The sequence below is a fragment of the Bos javanicus genome, chromosome 17 (assembly GCF_032452875.1).
Source record: "Bos javanicus breed banteng chromosome 17, ARS-OSU_banteng_1.0, whole genome shotgun sequence".
Taxonomy (NCBI): Eukaryota; Metazoa; Chordata; class Mammalia; order Artiodactyla; family Bovidae; genus Bos; species Bos javanicus.
Genome location: NC_083884.1, coordinates 3,376,982 through 3,398,178, shown reverse-complemented (window position 1 = coordinate 3,398,178; position 21,197 = coordinate 3,376,982). Strand labels below are relative to the sequence as shown.

The following is a 21,197-nucleotide window of genomic DNA, read 5'->3' as shown; positions in this document are numbered from 1 at the left end:
TTTTACACCTGGTGAGTTAGAAATAGATCATTTCTTTTATCAAGAAGTCTTTGCCATTTGCGGGAAATCCTTTCTGGAGAGCACTGGGCATAGGGAAATCTGCTATCACTGTTACAGATATTTCTCTGTTTCTTGTCTTTTCTGTGACCCTGTAATAATTTACTTTTCTTTAGTTAGCATGGTTCAGTATGTGGATTTTCACCCCAAAATGATGATGCTTGGATGTAAAGAACAATAACCAAAAACTCACTGTGATAAAATGATTTCCCTGGGCATAACCCCAAAAAGCATAAGTGTATATCCACAGCATCTGTACTTGAATATGTAAAGCAAATAAGATCTTACACATTTTTTCCAATTTTGATTATATTATTGTTAAACTTAAATTTTAAAAAGTAAATTATACTTTGTGCTTTACTTCTAGTTCCTCAGCTACTATCTGTAGAGAAGCTGGATAATTTATTTTCTTTTAAATTTATTTTTAATTGTAGGATAATTGCTTTACAGTGTTATATTGGTTTCCACCTTGCATCAACATGAATTAGCCATAAGTATACAATGTCCCCTCCCTCTTGAACCTCCCTCCCACCTCCTACTCCATCCCACCCTTCTAGGTGATTATTTGATTTTTGATTAATTCTAAGAGATAACCGTATGTCTGCTAACTGCTGCAATAGTAAAATAGTCTGTAAGTTAAGTTGTGTGGTCATTTTAATGGCCAAGTAACCACACATGGGTAATTACAGGGAAATGATTATGTGACTTATTGTAAAACTTTAAAATGTGAGGTCTTCTTATTTTTTGTGAAGTCTTCTTCACGCTTCCCTTGTGGTTCAGCTGGTAAAGAATCTGCCTGCAGTGCAGGAGACCTGGGTTCAATCCCTGGGTTGGAAAGATCCCCTGGAGAAGGGAAAGGCTACCCACTCCAGTATTCTGACCTGGAGAATTCCATGGACTGTATGGTCTATGGTGTCACAAAGAGTCGGACATGACTCAGTGACTTTCACTTTCCCTTTTTTTTTTCTTATTCTTAGGGAAAAAGTGTAAGTCTTTTGGCTATTTGCCATCACTTAAGTCAGAATTACCCTAAGGAAATACAGCTAACTGCAGAAGAGCTTTGCTCTCACAGATGGATAGCACAGCCCCATGTATTACATACACAAAAACTAAAGGCCGAAATACCCAACAGGAAGGAAAGGTTGAACAGATGAGGAGATCTCCAGAGAATGAAAACTTATATACTCAATAAAAGTATGTTTATGAAAAGCTTTCTTGACAAGGAAGTTTTTTATGCTGTCATATATGGTCCATGATAAATGTCTTAGTCCTAACTTTGAATATTTCTGTTAATTCCAGTGGAATAAATTTTCTTCTTTTAAAATGTAGGGCCTAGATGTTGGCCTGAGGCATGGACTAACCAGCAGAAAGTCCATTTAGACAAGAGAAACAGTCACATGATTTAGCTTGTTAGAAAATATGTAAAAGTCTTAGTATAATTATGCCATCAACTTTGTAATATTTAGTCTATGTAAGTACCTGCTTTTACTTGATAGAATTAATTTTTAAAAAATAAACCCATAGTAACAAAATTAATTATCTAGTTTGTGCTTTAAACTGTAGTTTGGTTGAAAATGAGATACTTTTGAACTACATCACTCCCAGTGACTCTTAATCCAATCTACCATTTTGGTCTCCTGTATTCGTTTCTGTAATCTATCGACTACATGTGAAATCATTGGCTTCTATTGAGAATTAATGTTGGGTTTTCAAAATGAATGCTCAGGGCTTGTATAGTGTTGGGAATTTTAGGTTTTAATAGAACTTTGGAATTAAAATTGCTAATAGATCACAAAAGAGAAGTGATATTTTTAAAGTTATTATCCTTGTTTCATCCCCATGGTGCTGATGAAAGTTCCATTTATTTTGAACATAATTTTAGACCTTTCCATTGATTGATCATATTTTCAAATTCACATCAGACTAGTTCTTTTCAGGCAACATGAATATTATAATTACTTAGTGTTTAATGTAGCTTTGCAAGTAATTAAAAGATTGATTAGTCTATTGCCTTTGAGTTGATTACATACATATCATAGTGCATAACACATTTATTTTTATATTTTAGGACTTGGACTATGTTCCTGATTTGTTCAGACTGCCATGGCTCCATATATAAAGGACATTCACCAAAAAGGTAATCTGAAAAGTGTTTGTCATTAAATCATCTTAAGTTCCTATATTCATTGCCATGTCAAATTTTAAGAATGAGAGATGTTTTTTAAGAACACAGAATTTTTTCCAGTTTGAAGATGGTGAAATAGAAGGACTTGCGATCATCTCCTTCTGCGAGATCACCAAAATCACAACTATTGAACAACCAGGGACAGGAGGATGCTGAAAATGTTCGTTAGTCATGTCTGACTCTTTGTAACCCCATGGACTGTAGCCCACCAGGCTCCAGGCTCCTCTGTCCCTAGAATTTTCCAGGCAAGAATACTGGAGTGGGTTGCTATTTCCTTCTCCAGGGGATCTTCCTGACCCGCGGATTGAAACCAGATCTCCCACATTGCAAGCAGATTCTTTACCAACTGAGCCACCAGGGAAGACCCTGGAGGATGCTGGTACCTACCAGAAAAAGATACCCCATGTCCAAAGATAAAGAAAAAGCCACTGTGAGAATGGAGGAGGGGCACAATCACAATAAAATCAAATCCCATTCTCACTGAGTAGGTGACCTTCAAACTAGAGAACAATAATACCAAAGAAGTTCTCCCACTTCTGAAGGTTCTGAAGGTGTGAAAGTTCTGAACCACATGTCATACTTCCCAGTCTGGGTATCCGACAAAGGGACTGGAAATCCCCAGGGAATCTTATCTTGAAGACCAGTGGGATATGATTACAAGACTTCCACAAGACTTCCAGTCTTGCAGGGCACAAACAAAACCTTGCTCACACCAAGACTCAGGGGAAAGGAGCAATGACCCCACAGAAGAATGAGTCAAAGCTATCTGCTAGTGTTGGAGGGTCTCCTGTGATGTGGATCAGCAGGGTTTCACCACAGGGATGGGGGCACTGGCAACAGTAGTCTGTGAAGGTCACCTTGGTGTAAATCTTCTTGGAGGTTGCCAGTAACCCAAACATAGAACCCACAGACCTATGAAGGCTGGGTCACCTCAGGCTAAAAATCCCCACCCATCATCAGATATTTGGATTGAAGTTTTACTGAACAAGGCCCTGCCCACCAGAGAAAGATCCAGCTTTTCCCAACACCAGTCCCTCCCATCTGGAAGCTTACATAAGCCTCTTAGCCTCCTCCATCAGAGAGCAAGCAAAAGAAGCAAGAACCACAGCCATACAGTGACTAAAACAAAAACCACATTACAGAAAGTTAATCAGCATGAAAAGGCAGAAAGTTATGTCCCAGATAAAGGGACAAAATAAAACTTCAGAAAAACAACTAAATGAAGTGGAGATAGGCAAAATTCCAGAAAAAGAATTCAGAATAATGATAGTGAAGTTGACTCAGCATCTTGGAAAAAGAATGGAGGCAAAGATTGAGAAGATGCAAGAAATGTTTACCAAAGACCTAGAAGACCTAAGGAACAAACCAACAGAGATGAATAATATACTAGTGAAGCGAAAGTCGCTCAGGCGTGTCTGATTCTTTGAGACCCCGTGGACTTACATGGAATTCTCCAGGCCAGAATACTGGAGTGGGTAGCCGTTCCCTTCTCCAGGGGATCACCTCAACCCAGGGATTGAACCTAGGTCTCCCACATTGCAGGCAGATTCTTTACCAGCTAAGCCACAAGGGAAGCCTGAATAACACACTAGAAGGAATCAATAGCAAAATAACTGAGGCAGAAGAATGGATAAATGACCTGAAATGACCTAAATGACAGAATGGTGGAAATCACTGCTGCAGAACAGAATATAGAAAAAAGAATGAAAAGAAATGAAGACAACCTAAGAGACCTCTGGGACAACATTAAATATACCAACATTCACATAATAGGAGTGCCAGAAGGAGAAGAGAGTGATAAGGCACCTGAGAAAATACTTGAAGAGATAATAGCTGAAAACTTCCCTAGCATGGAAAAGGAAATAGTCAACCAAGTCTAGGAAGCACAGAGAGTCCCAGGCAGGATAAACCCAATGAGGAACACACTGAGACATATAGTAATCAAACTGACAAAAATTAAAGGCAGGTAAAATGTTAAAAGGAACAAGGGAAAAATAACTAATAACATACAAGGGAACTCCCATCAGGCAATCAGCTGATTTCTCAACAGAAACTCTACAAGCCAGAAGGGAATGGCTTCTGTAATATGTTTAAAGTGATGAAAGGGAAGAACTTATGAGCAAGAATACTCTACCCAGCAAGACTCTCCTTCAGATTTGATGGAGAAATCAAAAGCTTTCCAGGAAAGCAAAAGTTAAGAGAATTCAAGGTCACCAAACCAGCTGGACAACAAATGCTAAAGGAACTTCTCTAGGCAGGAAATAAAAGAAGGGATATACCTATCTACAGAAAATAAGCCCCCGAAAATTGAAAAAACAGTAATAGGATCATACATATAAATGTTAATGGATTAAATGCAGCAACTAAAAGACTTGCACTTCCACTTACCGCATCACTGTGCTTGACCCTGTAAATTGTATGTAATTATTTTATATTGTTAGGTTAATCATTAATCATGTTTCCGTTATGGTTTGCAACTGTAATTATCTTCCCCACCCCCGCCCCCAGCTATTGATTGTGAAAACTGATAAACATCTTTCACTATTGTGGAAAAAACAGAACACAGCATTTTTATTACTAATATTTTAATTTACTTCTTGACTGCACTTGGTCTTTTTTTAATTAACTAATTCATTTTAATTGGAGGATAATTTCTTTACAGTATTGTGGAGGTTATTGCCCTACATTGACATGAATCACCCACAGGTGTGATTGTCCTCCAATCCTGAACACCACTCCAACACCATTCCCACCTCCCTGCCCATTCCATCCCCCTGGGTTGTCCCAGAGCACTGGCTTTGAGTGCCCACTTCATGCATCAAACTTGCACTGGTCATCTATTTTACATATGGTAATATTGGAACAACAGACTGGTTCCAAATAGGAAAAGGAATACGTCAAGGCTGTCTATTGTCACCCTGTTTATTTAACTTATATACAGAGTACATCATGAGAAACGCTGGACTGGAAGAAGCACAAGCTGGAATCAAGATTGCCGGGAGAATATCAATAACCTCAGATATGCAGATGGCATATCTTATGGCAGAAAGTGAAGAGGAACTCAAAAGCCTCTTGATGAAAGTGAAAGTGGAGAGTGAAAAAGTTGGCTTAAAGCTCAACATTCAGAAAACGAAGATCATGGCATCCGGTCCCATCACTTCATGGGAAATAGATGGGGAAACAGTGGAAACAGTGTTAGACTTTATTTTTCTGGGCTCCAAAATCACTGCAGATGGTGACTGCAGCCATGAAATTAAAAGACGCTTACTCCTTGGAAGGAAAGTTATGACCAACCTAGATAGCATATTCAAAAGCAGAGACATTACTTTGCCAACAAAGGTCCGTCTAGTCAAGGCTATGATTTTTTCCTGTGGTCATGTATGGATGTGAGAGTTGGACTGTGAAGAAGGCTGAGTGCTGAAGAATTGATGCTTTAGAACTGTGGTGTTGAAGAAGACTCTTGAGAGTCCCTTGGACTGCAAGGAGATCCAACCAGTCCATTCTGAAGGAGATCAGCCCTGGGATTTCTTTAGAAGGAATGATGCTAAAGCTGAAACTCCAGTGCTTTGGCCACCTCATGTGAAGAGTTGACTCATTGGAAAAGACTCTGATGCTGGGAGGGATTTGGGGCAGGAGGAGAAGGGGACGACAGAGGATGAGATGGCTGGATGGCATCACTGACTCGATGGACATGAGTCTCAGTGAACTCTGGGAGTTGGTGATGGACAGGGAGGCCTAGCGTGCTGCAATTCATGGGGTCACAAAGAGTCAGACACGACTGAGCGACTGATCTGATCTGATCTGATCTGATGGCAGTTCTATTTCCAGTTTTTTAAGGAATCTCCACACCGGTCTCCATAGTGGCTGTACCAGTTTGCATTCCCACCAGTAGTGTAAGAGGATTCCCTTTTCTCCACACCCTGTCCAGCATTTATTGTTTGTAGACTTTTTGATGGTGGCCATGTGGCACCTCATTGTGGTTTCGATTTGCATTTCTCTAATAATAAGTCATGTTGAGCATCTTTTCATGTGTTTATTAGCCATCTGTATATCTTCTTTGGAAAAATGTCTGTTTAGTTCTTTGGCACAGTTTTTGATTGGGTTGTTCATTTTTCTGGTATTGAGCTGCCTGTGCTGCTCAGTATTTTGGAGATTCTTTGTCAGTTGTTCTATTTGAGATTATTTCTCCCATTTTGAAGGCTACCTTTTCACCTTACTTATAGTTTCCTTTGTTGTGCAAAAGCTTTTAAGTTTAACTAAGTCCCATTTATTTATTTTTGTTTTTATTTCCATTACTCTGGGAGGTGGGTCATAGAGTTTCTTGCTGTGATTTATGTCAGAGTATTCTATGTTTTCCTCTAAGAGTTTTATAGTTTCTGGTCTTACATTTAAATCTTTAATGACTTTTGAGTTTGTTTCTTTATATGCTGTTAGAAAGTGTTCTAGTTTCATTCTTTTACATGTGGTTGATCAGTTTTCCCAGCACCACTTTTTGAAGAGACTGTCTTTTCTGCATTGTATATTTTTGCCTCTTTTGTCAAAGATAAGTTGTCTATAGGTGTGTGGATTTATCTCCAGGCTTTCTACTTTGTTCCATTGATCTGTGTTTGTTTTTGTGCCAGTTCCATGCTGTCTTGATGACTGTAGTTCTGTAGTATAGTCTGAAGTCAGAAAGGTTGATTCCTCCAGTTCCATTCTTCTCTCTCAAGATTGCTTTGGCTATTCAAGGATTTTTTCTGTTCCCATACAAAAAGCATACAAAAATTGTGGAATTATTTGTTTTAGTTCTGTGAAAAATATCGTTGTAACTTGATAGGGATTGTATTGAATCTATAGATTGCTTTGGGTAGTATACTCATTTTCACTATATTGATTCTCCCAGTCCACGAACATGGTATATTTCTCTGTCTATTTGTGTCATCTTTCATTTCTTTTATCAGTGTTTTACAATTTTCTGTATATGTGTCTTTTGTTTCTTTAGGTAACTTTTTTCCTAAGCATTTTATTCTTTTCGTTGAGATCGTAAATGGGATTATTTCCTTAATTTCTCTTTCTGTTTTTTCATTGTTAGTGTATAGGAATGCAAGGGATTTCTGTGTATTAATTTTATAGCCTGCATCTTTACCATATTCACTGATTAGCTCTAGTAATGTTCTACTGGTATCTTTAGGGTTTTCTATGTAGAGGATCATGTCATCTGCAAACAGTGAGGGTTTTACTTCTTCTTTTCCAATCTGGATTCATTTTATTTCTTTTCCTTCTCTGATTGCTGTGGCTAGGACTTCTAAAACCATGTTGAATAGTAGTAGTGAGAGTGGGCACCCTTGTCTTGTTCCTGATTTTAGAGGAAATGCTTTCCATTTTTTTTCCATTGTGGATAATGTTTGCTGTGGGTTTGTTGTATATGGCTTTTCTTATGTTGAGGTATGTTTCTTCTATGCCTGCTTCCTGGAGAGTTTTTATCATAAATGGTGTTGAGTTTTCACTGGATCTTGTTGCTGTGTGAGGGCTTTCCCTAGTTTGGTGAGTAGGAGCTGTTCTTTGCTGTGGTGCTTGGGCTTCTCATTGCGGTGGCTTCTTTGTGAAGCATCGGCTCTAGGGCATTCACACATCAGTAGCTGCAGCTCATGGGTTTAGTTGCCCTGTGGCATGTGGCATCTTCACAGACAAGGGATGGAACCCATGTATCTGCATTGACCCATAGGTTCCTAACCACTGGACCAGTAGGGAGCCCAGGATTGATATATATATATATATATATATATATATATATAAAACTGACTGATATAATCACTAAAAGTAAATAACTCAGTGAGCCTTTGGGCTTTATTAGCCACATCAATGTGGTTATGAGGATAGAGGGAAGTTGCTGTTAGAGGAAAGAATGTTTAAAAATGTGGTCACTGTTAACTCCCAGTACTCTTGGATTGATTTCGAGTCAGAGGATTAGAATTGTGGTTGTTTGCTCTCTCTCACCCTGGGTCTTCTGTGGCCCAGGGAGAATCTTACTAAGATGATTTTCTGGAGTAAGGGTGAAGCCCTGTGAATTTGGGCTCCATAGAAGATGCCAATCATATTTGAGCCAGATCTAGGGCTGTGCTCCCATTAGCATAATACTGTGATTTATTAGGCTAACGGAAATTTTGCCGTTAGGTTTGGAGGTGGCATTATTGAATATTTCTTTTTTAAGTACTGAAAATGTATCTCTGCTTGAGAAGGATAAATCCCTACAACATGTTGTTATTTATTGTTATAAGATGAAGAGCTTTAAATAATTAATAGTCTGGATGTGGTTATTACATACCCATTAGTTTTATTGTTGGTGCATTATAGAATACACTAGTTAAGAGGGTTTCTTTTTAATCTTATTATTTTCCACCAGGGGGAGCTATATCCCCTTTTAAAAAATTGTTCAGTCACTGTTAGGTTCCACTCTTTGCTACCCCATGGACTGCAGCATGCCAGGCTTCCCTGTCTTTCACTATCTCCCAAAGTTTGCTCAAACTCATGTCCACTAAGTCAGCGATGCTATCTAACCATCTCATCCTCTGCTGCCCTCTTCTCCTTTTGCCTTCAGTCTTTCCCATCATCAGCATCTTTTCCAAAGACTCAGCTTTTCACATTTAGTATCCAAAGTATTGGAGCTTCAACTCTCTAGAAGATTGTTTAGAAAATCCAAAAGCAGCTCCACCATCAAAGGTTAAAGCTGGGACTGCTCCATCCTAAATCACCACTATGGGACCTGGTGTTATACAGGATGATATAGATATAATATAAAACAGACACATACATATAGTATAGAACATATGTGTGCTCAGTCATTTCAGTCATGTCTGACTCTGCAATACCATGGACTGTAGCTGGCCAGGCCCCTCTGTCCATGGGATTCTCCAGGCAAGAATACTGGATTGGGTTGCCAGTTCCTCTTCCAGGGGATCTTCCCAACCCAGGAATTGAACCTGCATGTCCCGCAGCTCCTGCATTGGCAGGCACACACAACTGAAGTGACTTAGCAGCAGCAGCAGTTATCAGATCTGTTCTGCTTACACTCAGACAAATGAGTCAGCTGGTTTTCTGTGGGTTCCTGTCAGCTAGTACCAATATTACAAATATCCAAAGACTCACAAAACATATTTGCATTTCACAAGTAGGATTTTACATCTTTTGCACTTACCAGGAGTCAAGTACTGATGGCCTTCCCAGATGGCTCAGTGGTAAAGAATCCTCCTGCCAATGCAGGAGACACAAGAGATGAGAATCTGATCCCTGGGTCAGGAAGATCCCCTGGAGTAGGAAATAGCAATCAACTCCAGTATTCTTACCTGGAAAATTCCATAGACAGAGGAGCCTATCGGGCTACAGTCCATGGAGTTGCAGAGTCAGACATGACTGAACACACACCCATATAAACACAGATGGTACTAAGGAAAGAGTGCTATGGGAAGCTTGGAATAAAACTTGAGCAAAGAACAAGAAGTGTTCAAAGACGGTCTAGATGGATTTTAATAGAAGGCAAGTGAACTTCTATTACTTAAGCATAAATATTGATAAAAATTCAACAGATAGATTAAACAGCAGATTAGATTCAATTAATAGATTAATGAATTGGAAAATGGATCAAAAACAAATCTGGAGTGCAGGTCAAGGAAAAGAGACAGAAAATTAACAAAAAGAAATATGTGGATAGAATTATAAGCCCCAACTCTTCCTCTTCTAGAATTAAGAGTTCCTAGAAGAAGAAACGACTTAGCAGCAGCAGCAGCAGGTTTAGTTTGACATTTAAATAAAACTTAGGTTTAGTTTGACATTTAAAAAAATTAGTCTACATTAAAAAAAAGACAAAGCAGGATTTTTATTTAAAAGCCCAAGTATTATATATGTTTTCCTAACTACAGAGCCTGACAGATAATTTAAAAAAAAAACACAAAAATCATATTACTGAACATAGTATGTATTTATGTGTGTTTGCATGTCTGAGCACATAAATATATGGGTGTAAGAGGGTGAAATAACCAATTTTCAGAGTTGGTTTTATATTCTGACTTTTGTCTAACTGAAATTTCACTTTTTATATTTTCTTAAATTAGAAATCCTCAGTGGTCCATTTTTGTCTCTCCTGCACCAATAAAATCTTGGTAATGGGAAACTTTCGCATAGTATACTTTATGGTTTGCCCCTGCTTCTTCCCTTCTCTGAACGTTCTAAGTGCACCTAGGGGCCTTCGCTCCACTTCTTCACAATTACTGCTGTGCTGCTGCTGCTAAGTCGCTTCAGTCGTGTCCGACTCTGTGCGACCCCATAGACGGCAGCCCACCAGGCTCCCCCGTCCCTGGGATTCTCCAGGCAAGAACACTGGAGTGGGTTGCCATTTCCTTCTCCAATGCATGAAAGTGAAGAGTGAAAGTGAAGTCGCTCAGTCGTGTCCTACTCTTAGCGACCCCATGGACTGCAGCCTACCAGGCTCCTCCGTCCATGGGATTTTCCAGGCAAAAGTACTGGAGTGGGGTGCCATTAAACTGTTAATGACAATTATATTTATATAATTATTATTTTCTTCTGATGAATGACCTCTTTATCATTGTAAAATGATGCTTTAAAATTTTATTATATCAGTATAAAGTTGTTATTTTGGTGTTGGCTCCAATGTTCTTCTATGCATCTTTACTGTAGCAATCTACTTTCAAGTGATGTTACATGTAGTATAAGAATTTTACAATCATATACTTCTATTTCGCCTCTTCTATTTTTTTGTACTCTTCATACATTTTACTTCTGTGTATGTTGTAAACTCAGCAATTCATTGTTATTATTTAATATTATGTTCTTATTCATTGTTATTCATATTTTATTGACATTGTAATACAGTATCTTTTAAAATGCTTTATTTTATTTTAAGATTTTGTTTTAATGTAGACCATTTTAAAATTCTTTATTGAACTTGTTAGAATAATGCTTCAGTTGTTTATGTCTTTTTGTGGTTTTTTTGGCCATGAGTCCTGTGGAATCTTAGCTTCCCAACCAGGAACGGAACCTGTACCACCTGCTTTGGTAGGTGAAGTCCTAATCACTGGACTGCCAAGAAAGTTCCTAAAGTGCTTTACATACTATAAAGAATAGATAAGAAATCCTATATAGTTATCCAAGTAATTAACATTTTTGAGGCTTTTCAGTCTTTTGCAAGGATTAACATTTCCATCTAGTATCATTCCTTCTGCCTGAAGGACTTTGATATTTAGAGTATTATACTACAGGTCTGCTGGTGGTAAATTCTTTCAGCTTTTTTATGTCTAGCAAAGTCTTTCTTGTTTTCAAAAGATATTTTCCTTGAGTATAGAATTCTAGGCTGACAGTTCTTTTTTCAATGCTTTAAAGTAAATGCCTACTGCATTCTCAGCATTGCTTCTGATGAGAAATCTGCTGTCATTCTTGTCATTGTATCTCTACATGGAAGATGTCTTGCTTTTGTGTTTGCTTTCAAGAGTCTTTCTTTATCCCTGATATTAAGCAGTTTTATCAGGATGTAGCTTTTCTTCATGTTTCTTGTGTTTGGTGTTTGATCTTCTTGTATCTGTGAATTTATAGTTTTCATCAAACTTGAAAATATTTAGCCTTTATTTCTTCAAAATTTTTTTTATGTTCCTCTCCCTTCTCTGGGACCAATTACACATATATTATGTCACTTAAACTTTTCTGACAGCTGACTGTTTCTCTCTTCATTTTTAAAAATTCTTTTATCTCTCCATCAAACTTTTGGATAGTTTCTCTTGCTATACTTCAAGTTAACTAATCTTCTCTTCTGCAATGTCTAATTTGCTGTTATTAAAATCACTATTTTTCTATGTCAGTCTTGTAGTTTTCTTCTTTAAAAGTTCAAATTAGGATAATCTTTTGTGTTTTGGTTTGGGATCTGTTTTGTGGTTTTTTCAACACATGGAATATGATCATAGGAATGCTCTTTGTTATTTTTAACATCTGTGTCTGATATACATCTGTTTCAATGGATAAAATATTTCCCTCTCAATATGAGTCAATTTTCCTGCTTTTTTACATGCTGGATAATTTTAGATTAGACATCAGACTTTGTGAATTTTATATTGTTTGTTGCTCGATATGTTCATATTCCTATAAATATTTTTTAACTTTGTCCCAGAATATGACAAATTACTTTGAAATTATTTGATCTTTTTTGATCTTTCTTTTGATATTTATGAGATGGGACCAGAGTAGCATTTAGTCTAAAACTGCTTATTTCCCACTATTGAGGCAAGGCCCTTCTGAGCACCCAGCCAGTTTTTCTATAAATTATGGGATTTTTTTTCAGTCTGGATAGTGAGAATTAGTACTACTCCCAGAGAAGTGCTGCTGATTCTCTACCAGATTCTCAAGAGAGACTCTGTGCAGCTCTCTGGAGTTGTCTATTTGTACAGCTTTCTCCTCCATGGTAATCTCCCCTGGGAACTCATCACCTAGCCCTCCCTGGATTCTCAGTTCCAGGGACTCAAGGAACCTGCCTGCCCTCGATCTTAGTTCCCCTTCCTAGCACATGGCCTAGAAATGCAATTATCAGCCCATCTATTTTGTTTTTCATCTCCATTCTTTGTTGCCTGATGTCTACTATCTTGAACACTATTGTTTCATATATTTTGTCTAGTTTTTTAGTTGTTTCAGGCACTAATATAAATTTGGTCCAGTGTATTCTATCTTGTCCAGAATGAAATTTCTATTTCAAGTTTTTATCAAAAGATTTTGTTAGTTTCTCCATATAACTTTGAATCTATAATAGTAACCTTAAATTGTACTTTAGATCAAGTAGGGAATAAATTACTTCATCTTGAACACATGCTATGTAAAGATTCTATATGTAATGGAAGAATTATAAATAAAATAATACCTTTATGTTTTTTTTCACAGTTTGGTTGGAAAAGCAATGACTTTGACTTATTAGAAGCTAGAAGGTAAAACTAATAATAATATTAGTATCAATTTTCTCTTAATTATATAACAGTAATTTTTCCTTAAGCTTTACAGAAATTAAAATATATGTGTCTTGTAGGTTATGCTAAATACATCCTTAACTGAACATAGTTCACAATTTTAAGGCTAAAAAATGTCTTAAACAAAGATTCAAGAGATTTTATGAAACAAAGTCGCCATCATTTCTTGAGTGTATTCTATTGACAGTGAAAGTGTTGGTTGCTCAGTCATGTCTGACTCTTTGTGACCCCAAGGACTGTAGCCCAGCAGGCTCCTGTGTCCATGGGGACTCTACAGACAAGAACACTATAGTGGGTTGCCATTCCCTTCTCCAGGGGGTCTTCCTGACCGAGGGATAGAACCTGGGTCTCTTGCATTGCAGGCAGATTCTTTACCATCTGAACAACCAAGGAAGCCCATTGGTGCATCACAAAATTTTTATTCCTAGAATTTATTTATTAGGTAGATATTGTTATACCCATGTGAAAGATGAGGAAATTGATATATAACAGAGTTCTATAACTTTCCCAAACTTATGGACAGTTAAGTGATGAGTGATGGAGCCTGGATTCACACAGGCCAAAAAGATAAAACTCAGTATATTTTATGTATTGTTGATTCTATGTTGATTAAAGCTCTCAACTCTTAAATAAAAGCTTCAGATCTTCCAGATTTTTGGAGAGTGAATTTTAACAATGAATTGTTGCTAAGTTTTAGTCCATTAATATATCAAATAGGATAGAAATATTCTATAAGTTGTCTCTCCTACTCTATAACATAATGAAAATATCACACTTCAAGTATGATAATAATTTACACGTTGAAGCATTTTGCAGTGTTAATAGTGTTTTCACATATGTTTTCTCAGTTCATTCTTACATCTATACCAGAAAGGCATTAGCCTCATTTTGCTTAGTCTGCCACTTGGCCCCAGTTCCTGTGGTTCTTAGACCAGTGGATTTTCTACTATTTCAAGATAGCCTTTCTACATTTTAACTTGCTTTATCAAAACAAACCAAAGAAAATGGCACCTTTCCCACTTTTATGGTGATAACTTCAAAAATCAACTTTATTTATAACCTATTATTTTATATTTGCCCAATTATTGGTGGCTCAGATGGTAATCAAATGGTGATCAAAACTATCCAAGAATGCAAAATGGCAAAACGGGTTGTCTGAGGAGACCTTACAAATAGCTGAGACAAGAAGAGAAGTGAAAGGTAAAGGAGAAAAGGAAAGATATACCCATCTGAATACAGAGTTCCAAAGAATAGCAAGGAGAGATAAGAAAGCCTTCCTAAGTGAACAATGCAAAGAAATAGAGGAAAACAATAGAAGGAAAGACTAGACATCTCTTCAAGAAAATTCAAGATACCAAGGGAACATTTCATGCAAAGATGGGCAGAATAAAGGACAGAATTAGTATGGACCTAACAAAAGCAGAAGAGATTAAGAAGAGGTGGCAAGAATACATAGAAGAACTATACAAAAAAGATTTTCACGACCCAGATAATTATGATGGTGTGATCACTCACCTAGAGCCAGACATCCTGGAATGTGAAGACAAGTGGGCCTTAGAAAGCATCACTACAAACAAAGCTAGTGGAGGTGATGGAATTTCAAGTTCTAAAAGATGATGCTGTGAAAGTGCTGCACTTATTATGCTGGCAAATTTGGAAAACTCAGCAGTGGAAAACAGGAGTCAAAAAGGTCAGTTTTCATTTCAGTTCCAAAGAAAGTTTTCATTTCCAGTGTTCCAGTTTTCATTTCCATTCCATTACCGAAGAAAGGAAATTCCCAAGAAAGTTCAGACTGTCACACAATTGCACTCATCTCAACACTAGCAAAGTAATGCTCAAAATTCTCCAAGCTAGGCTTCAACACCATGTGAACTGAGAACTCCAGATGTTCAAGCTGGTTTTAGAAAAGGCAGAGGAGCCAGAGATCAAATTGCCAACATCTGCTGGATCACAGAAAAAGGAAGAGAATTCCAGAAAAACGTACTTCTGCTTCATTGACTATGCTAAAATCTTTGTGTGGGTCACAACAAACTGGAAAATTCTTAAAGAGTTGGGAATACCTGAGAAGCCTGTATCCAGGTTAAGAAGCAACAGTTAGAACTGGACATGAAACTTGTTCCAAATTGGGAAAGGAGTACATCAAGGCTGTATGTTGTCACCCTGCTTATTTAACATGTATACAAGAGTACATCATGCAAAATGCTGGACTGGATGAAGCACAAGCTAGAAGCAAGATTGTGGGAAGGAATATCAATAACTTCACATATGCAGATAACACCACCCTTATGGCAGAAAGTGAAGAGGAACTAAAAAGCCTCTTGATGAAGGTGAAAGAGGAGAGTGAAAAAGCTGGCTTAAAACTCAACATTCAAAATTCTAAGATCATGGCATCTGGTCCCATCACTTCATGGCAAATAGATGGGAAAACAATGGAACCAGTGAGAAACTTTATTTTGGGGGGCTCCAAAAATCACTGCAGATGGTGACTGCAGCCATGAAATTAAGATGCTTGCTCCTTGGAAGAGATAACTATGTCTATGATAAACCTAGACAGTGTATTAAAAAGCAGAGATGTTACTTTTCCAGCAAAGATTTGTCTAGTCAAAGCTATGGTTTTTTCAGTAGTCACATATAGATGTGGGAGTTTGACCATAATGAAGGCTGAGAACTGAAAAATGAATGTTTTGAACTGTGTTGGAAAGGAGTCTTGAGAATCCCTTGGACTGGAGAGAGAGATCAAACCAGTCAATCCTAAAGGAAATCAATCCTGAATATTCATTGGAAGGACTGGCGCTGAAGCTGAAGCTCCAATATTTTGGCCACCTGATTCGAAGAACTGACTCATAGGAAAGACCCTGATGCTGGGAATGATTGAAGGCAAGAGAAGAAGGGGATGCCAGAGGATGAGATGGTTGGATGCCATCACTGACTCAGTGGACATGAGTTTGAGCAAGCTCTGGAAGTTGGTGAAGGACAGGAAGCCTGACATGCCACAGTCCATGGGGTTGCAAAGAGTCAGACATGACTGAGCAACTAAACAACAAGAGATGGTAAAGAATCTGCCTGTAATGCAGGAGACCTGGTTTCAATCCCTGGGTCAGGAAGGTCCCCTGGTGGAGGAAATGGCAACCCACTCCAGTATTCTTGCCTGGAGAATTCCATGCACAGAGGAGTCTGGCAGGTTACAGCCAGAGGGTCACAAAGAGTCGGACACGACTGAGTAATTAACACTTACTTACTTATTTTATATTTGGACAAGTATTGAAAGTTTTGCTTATCATATTAATGTTAATTTTTGTTTGCTTTGCAATCTTGCAGGCCATCTCATTGAATAGATTACTGGTGAAATATTCACAGATTGGCAATTGGTACCAGACTGGTAGGAAGCAATCCATATATTATAAAGGTTTTGGGGTGGCATTATAGCATCTACATTTTAGAAATTTTATTATCTGTTTGTTAAACCATATTTAATTATTGCTCATTTTTATTTGCTCTTTTTAAATTTGTATTGTGTATTGCTTTTATTTTTACTGTGAAATACAAACAAATTTTATGTCCTAGCCACAATTATCTTATTAGGATCCAGAGCTAAGTTTCAGGAACATCCTATTTGGCATCTTAAAAATCACACTTCTGTCAATAATATATAATGTTTTCATATTCCTGTTATTTTGGTCTTCATTAGTAAGATGAACTTTGCATGTCTTAGGGTAGAATTGTATCCTCTAAAGAGAATGTTGAAGTTCTAATCCCAGGACCTTAGAATGTGATCTTATTAGTACACAGGGGCTTTTCTGTTGTTGTTCAGTTGCTAAGTTGTGTCCAATTCTTTGCGAACCCATGGACTGTAGGCTGCCAGGCTCCTCTGTCCATGGGATTCTTCAGGCAAGATTACTGGAGTGGGTTGCCATTTCCTCCTCCAGGGAATCTTCCCAACACAGTGATTGAACTTGTGTCTCTTTATCTCCTGCATTGCAGATGGATTCTTTACCACTGAGCTACTGGGGAAACCCACATAAAGGCTTTACAGAAGTAATGAAATCAAAATGGGATCATTTGAGTGGGCCTTAATGCAATAGGACTTTTGTTCTTATAAAAATGGATAAATCTGGGCATAAAGACGCCTACACAGAGGACAATGTGAAGCCACACAGGGAAAGCACCATGTGAGGACAGGATTGGAAGTATGTGCCTACAAACCAGGGAACACCAGATTGCCAGCAACCAGCAGAAAACAGGAAAGGGCAAGAAAGGACTGTCCTCTAGAGCCTTCAGAGACCGCAGACTCTGCCTGTGGACTTGATTTCAAACTTCTAGCCTCCAGAACTGAGAAAATAAATGTTTCTTTCAGTCAGCCAATTTGGGGGAGTACCTTGTTAGGGCTTTCCTGGTGGCTCAGATGGTGAAGAATCTACCTGCAAAACAGGAGGCCTGGGTTTGATCCCTGGGTCAGGAAGATCTCCTGGAGAAGGGAATGGCTGCTCCAGTGTTCTTGCCTGGAGAAGCTCTACACAGAGGAGCCTGGTGGGCTCTATGAGGTCCAAGGGGTGGCAAAGAGTTAGATGCGCCTGACAATTGCACTTTTCACTTTGTTGTGATGACCTTAGGAAACTAATACAGCACATAATCTAGAAAGAGAGTCTCTCTCTTTAAGGACTAAATACACTAAATAGAGTGGAACGTTGAAATACCAGCTTACACTAGTCAATTACTTTTTCTAACACCCTATTCCATCCAGGGCTTTGTTATTAGTACTAGAAGGCTCTTAGTGCTGACTCTAAGAAGCCTCTGAGAAGCCTCTAGGACATGAGCCAGCTCACCAGTGTGAAGCTTACAGTACATAGGCCTTTGCCTTCAGTGTCAAGTGGGGGTCTCTAGAGGACCTTCCAAAACCCGCTCAGTCTAGACAGTGGCTCTGCACTCTCTCGTCTCCATTCTTCCTCCGAGGCGTGTCTAGAGCCAGGCAGGTGCTGCTCACTCCTTTTTTCTCTTCCTCCTTGACTGTCTCATGATGCCAGGCTGGTAGGAAACTGTGAAGATGTGAGGGGTCCCGCGCCCTGGGAAATGGTCTGCAGCCCTGCACTCTCTCTCTCAGAATGATCCTCTATCAGCACTTGAAAGTAGGTTGTCAGAATGTAGGAAAAGACTTGGAGATTTCTGTGACACTCAGTGAGACAGTGGCAAAGCCTTGGGAGGGATGTGTGGCTTGGAGGGCACAGAGTGTCAGCAAACCCAGGGAGGGCAAGGATGAGTCATGGGGAGAGTACAGATTAAATTCAGAGGCAGTGGGAGGAAGAAAGTGCAGTTTAAGATGGGATGCTGTCACCACAGAGTGCCCAAGAGGAAGAGATCAAGTGGTTAAGGAAGACAGCCCAGACCGTGGTCTGCCCCAGCCCCACACTTCTGCTCTCTATGTCCAGCAGTTGCTCAGTCATTCTCTCATCCTTCTTTCTGTCTCAGAATTGTGTGTTTTTCTCTAACAGTGAGATAGATAGGTTTAAATAGACACACACACACACAATATTTGTCATAAGTGAGTAAACGTGATCATATCCTACCTGCTTACTTTAATGCAGCTTTTTAAAATGATTTGCTTGTCTCCCTTTTCCCATCAATCCTCTCTCTCACTCTCAGTATCACTTCTGCCCATGTAATCATGCTACCGACCTTGCATACATTCTTTCATATTTTTCATACTTCATACTTTTATTAATCCTCAGATAATCATATGTGGATTTAAATGCATATGCAAACATTCAGATATTGGTGATGAGCCAAGTCCTTCTTCACTCCCTGACCTCTTAAGAAGTGTTTTGCTGTTTTCTGTCCTTGATACTTCCACGTGAAACTGGAAATAAATAAATAAAATAAACAAATAAAATAAATAAAAAGATTCTTTTATTGAAAGAAGGTGATTCCAGTTGGATTTCTTTGCAGTGTATAAATTTGTTAGAACCAACATTTTTTAATAATGTTTTCCATCTAAGAAGTTGGTTTGTTTTGTCATAGAAATATCTTGTTTTATTGTCCTTCACAACATTTTAGAAATATTGAAAAAAATGCATCAGCTTTCATTATTTTTTTTTATCTATGATCTAGTCACTTTGACCTTTAAAGTTATATTATGGCCTCAATTCAGTTCAGTTCAGTTCAGTTCAGTCATTCAGTCATGTCCGACTCCTTGCGATGCCATGGACTGCAGCATGACAGGCCTCCCTGTCCATCACCAACACCTGGAGTTCACCCAAACTCGTGTCCATCATGTCACTGATGCCTTCCAACCATCTCATCCTCTGTCATCCCCTTCTCCTCCTGCCCTCAATCTTTCCCAGCATCAGGGTCTTTCCAGTGAGTCAGCTGTTCGCATGAGGTGGCCAAAGTATTGGAGCTTTAGCTTCAACATCCTTCCAATGAACACTCAGAACTGATCTCCTTTAGGATGGACTGGTTGGATCTCCTTGTAGTCCAAGGGACTTTCAAAAGTCTGCTCTAACACCACAGTTCAAAAGCATCAATTCTTCTGTGCTCAGCTTTCTTTATAGTCCAACTCTCACATCCATACATGACTACTGGAAAAGCCATAGCCTTGACTAGACAGACTTTGTTGGCAAAGATATGTCTCTGCTTTTTAATAGCTGTCTACGTTGATCATAACTTTCCTTCCAAGGAGTAAGCGTCTTTTAATTTCATGGCTGCAGTCACCATCTGCAGTGATTCTGGAGCCGAAAAAATAAAGTCTGTCACTGTTTCCATTGTTTCCCCATCTATTTGCCATGAAGTGATGGGACCAGATGCCATGATCTTAGTTTTCTGAATGTTGAACTTTAAGCCAACTTTTCCACTCTCCTCTTTCACTTTCATCAAGAGGCTCTTTAGTTCTTCTTCACTTTCTGCCATAATGTGGTGTCATCTGCATATCTGAGGTTATAGATATTTCTTCCAGAAATCTTAGTTCCAGCCTGTGCTTCATCTAGCCCAGAGTTTCTCATGATGTAGTCTGCATATAAGTTAAATAAGCAGGGTGACAATATACAGCCTTGAAGTACTCCTTTCCCAATTTGGAACCAGTCTGTTGTTCCATGTCCAGTTCTAACTGTTGCTTCCTGACCTGCATACAGCTTTCTCAAGAGGCAGATCAGGTGGTCTGGTATTCCCATCTCTTTAAGAATTTTCCACAGTTTTTTGTGATCCACACAGTCAAAGACTTTGGCGTAGTCAATAAAGCAGAAATAGATGCTTTCCTGGAACTCTCTTGCTTTTTCAATGATCCAGCAGATGTTGGCAGTTTGATCTCTGGTTCCTCTGCCTTTTCTAAAACCAGCTTGAACATCTGGAAGTTCATGATTCATGTACTGTTGAAGCCTGGCTTGGAGAATTTTGAGGATTACTTTACTAGTGTGTGAGATGAGTGCAATTGTGCAGTAGTTTGAGCATTCTTTGGCATTGCCTTTCTTTGGGATTGGAATGAAAACTGATCTCTTCCAGTCCTGTGACCACTGCTGAGTTTTCCAAACTTGCTGTAATATTGAGTGCAGCACTTTCACAGCATCATCTTTCAGGATTTGAAATGGCTCAACTGGAATTCCATCACCTCTACTAGCTTTGTTCATAGTGATGCTTTCTAAGCCCCACTTGACTTCACATTCCAGGATGTCTGGCTCTAGGTGAGTGATCACACCATCATGATTATCTGGTTCATGAAGATCTTTTTTGTACAGTTCTTCTGTGTATTCTTGCCACGTCTTCTTAATCTCTTCTGCTTCTGTTAGGTCCATCCCACTTCTGTCCTTTATTTTGCCCATCTTTGCATGAAATGTTCCCTTGGTATCTCTAATTTTTTTTGAAGAGATCTCTAGTCTTTCCCATTCTATTGTTTTCCTCTATTTCTTTGCACTGATCACTGAGGAAGGCTTTCTTATCTCTCCTTGTTATTCTTTGGAACTCTGCATTCAAATGGG

The 21,197-nt window shown here is 38.7% G+C and overlaps 1 protein-coding gene across 7 annotated transcripts in view; it reads left to right on the top strand.

Moving 5' to 3' along the window:
* LRAT (lecithin retinol acyltransferase) overlaps positions 1–21,197 on the top strand; it is a 157,988-nt gene that overhangs the window by 10,676 nt on the left and 126,115 nt on the right. For 3 of the 7 annotated variants that reach the window (XR_009730217.1, XR_009730220.1, XR_009730216.1), the window contains 3 exons: positions 2,126–2,194; positions 13,154–13,197; positions 16,555–16,615. The gene's annotated coding sequence lies outside the window, so the exon portion shown is untranslated. Of the gene's footprint in view, positions 1–2,125; positions 2,195–13,153; positions 13,198–16,554; positions 16,616–17,217; positions 18,718–21,197 lie in introns of those variants that run through there. The other 4 variants (XR_009730222.1, XR_009730221.1, XR_009730218.1 and 1 more) reach the window with 3 other exon arrangements.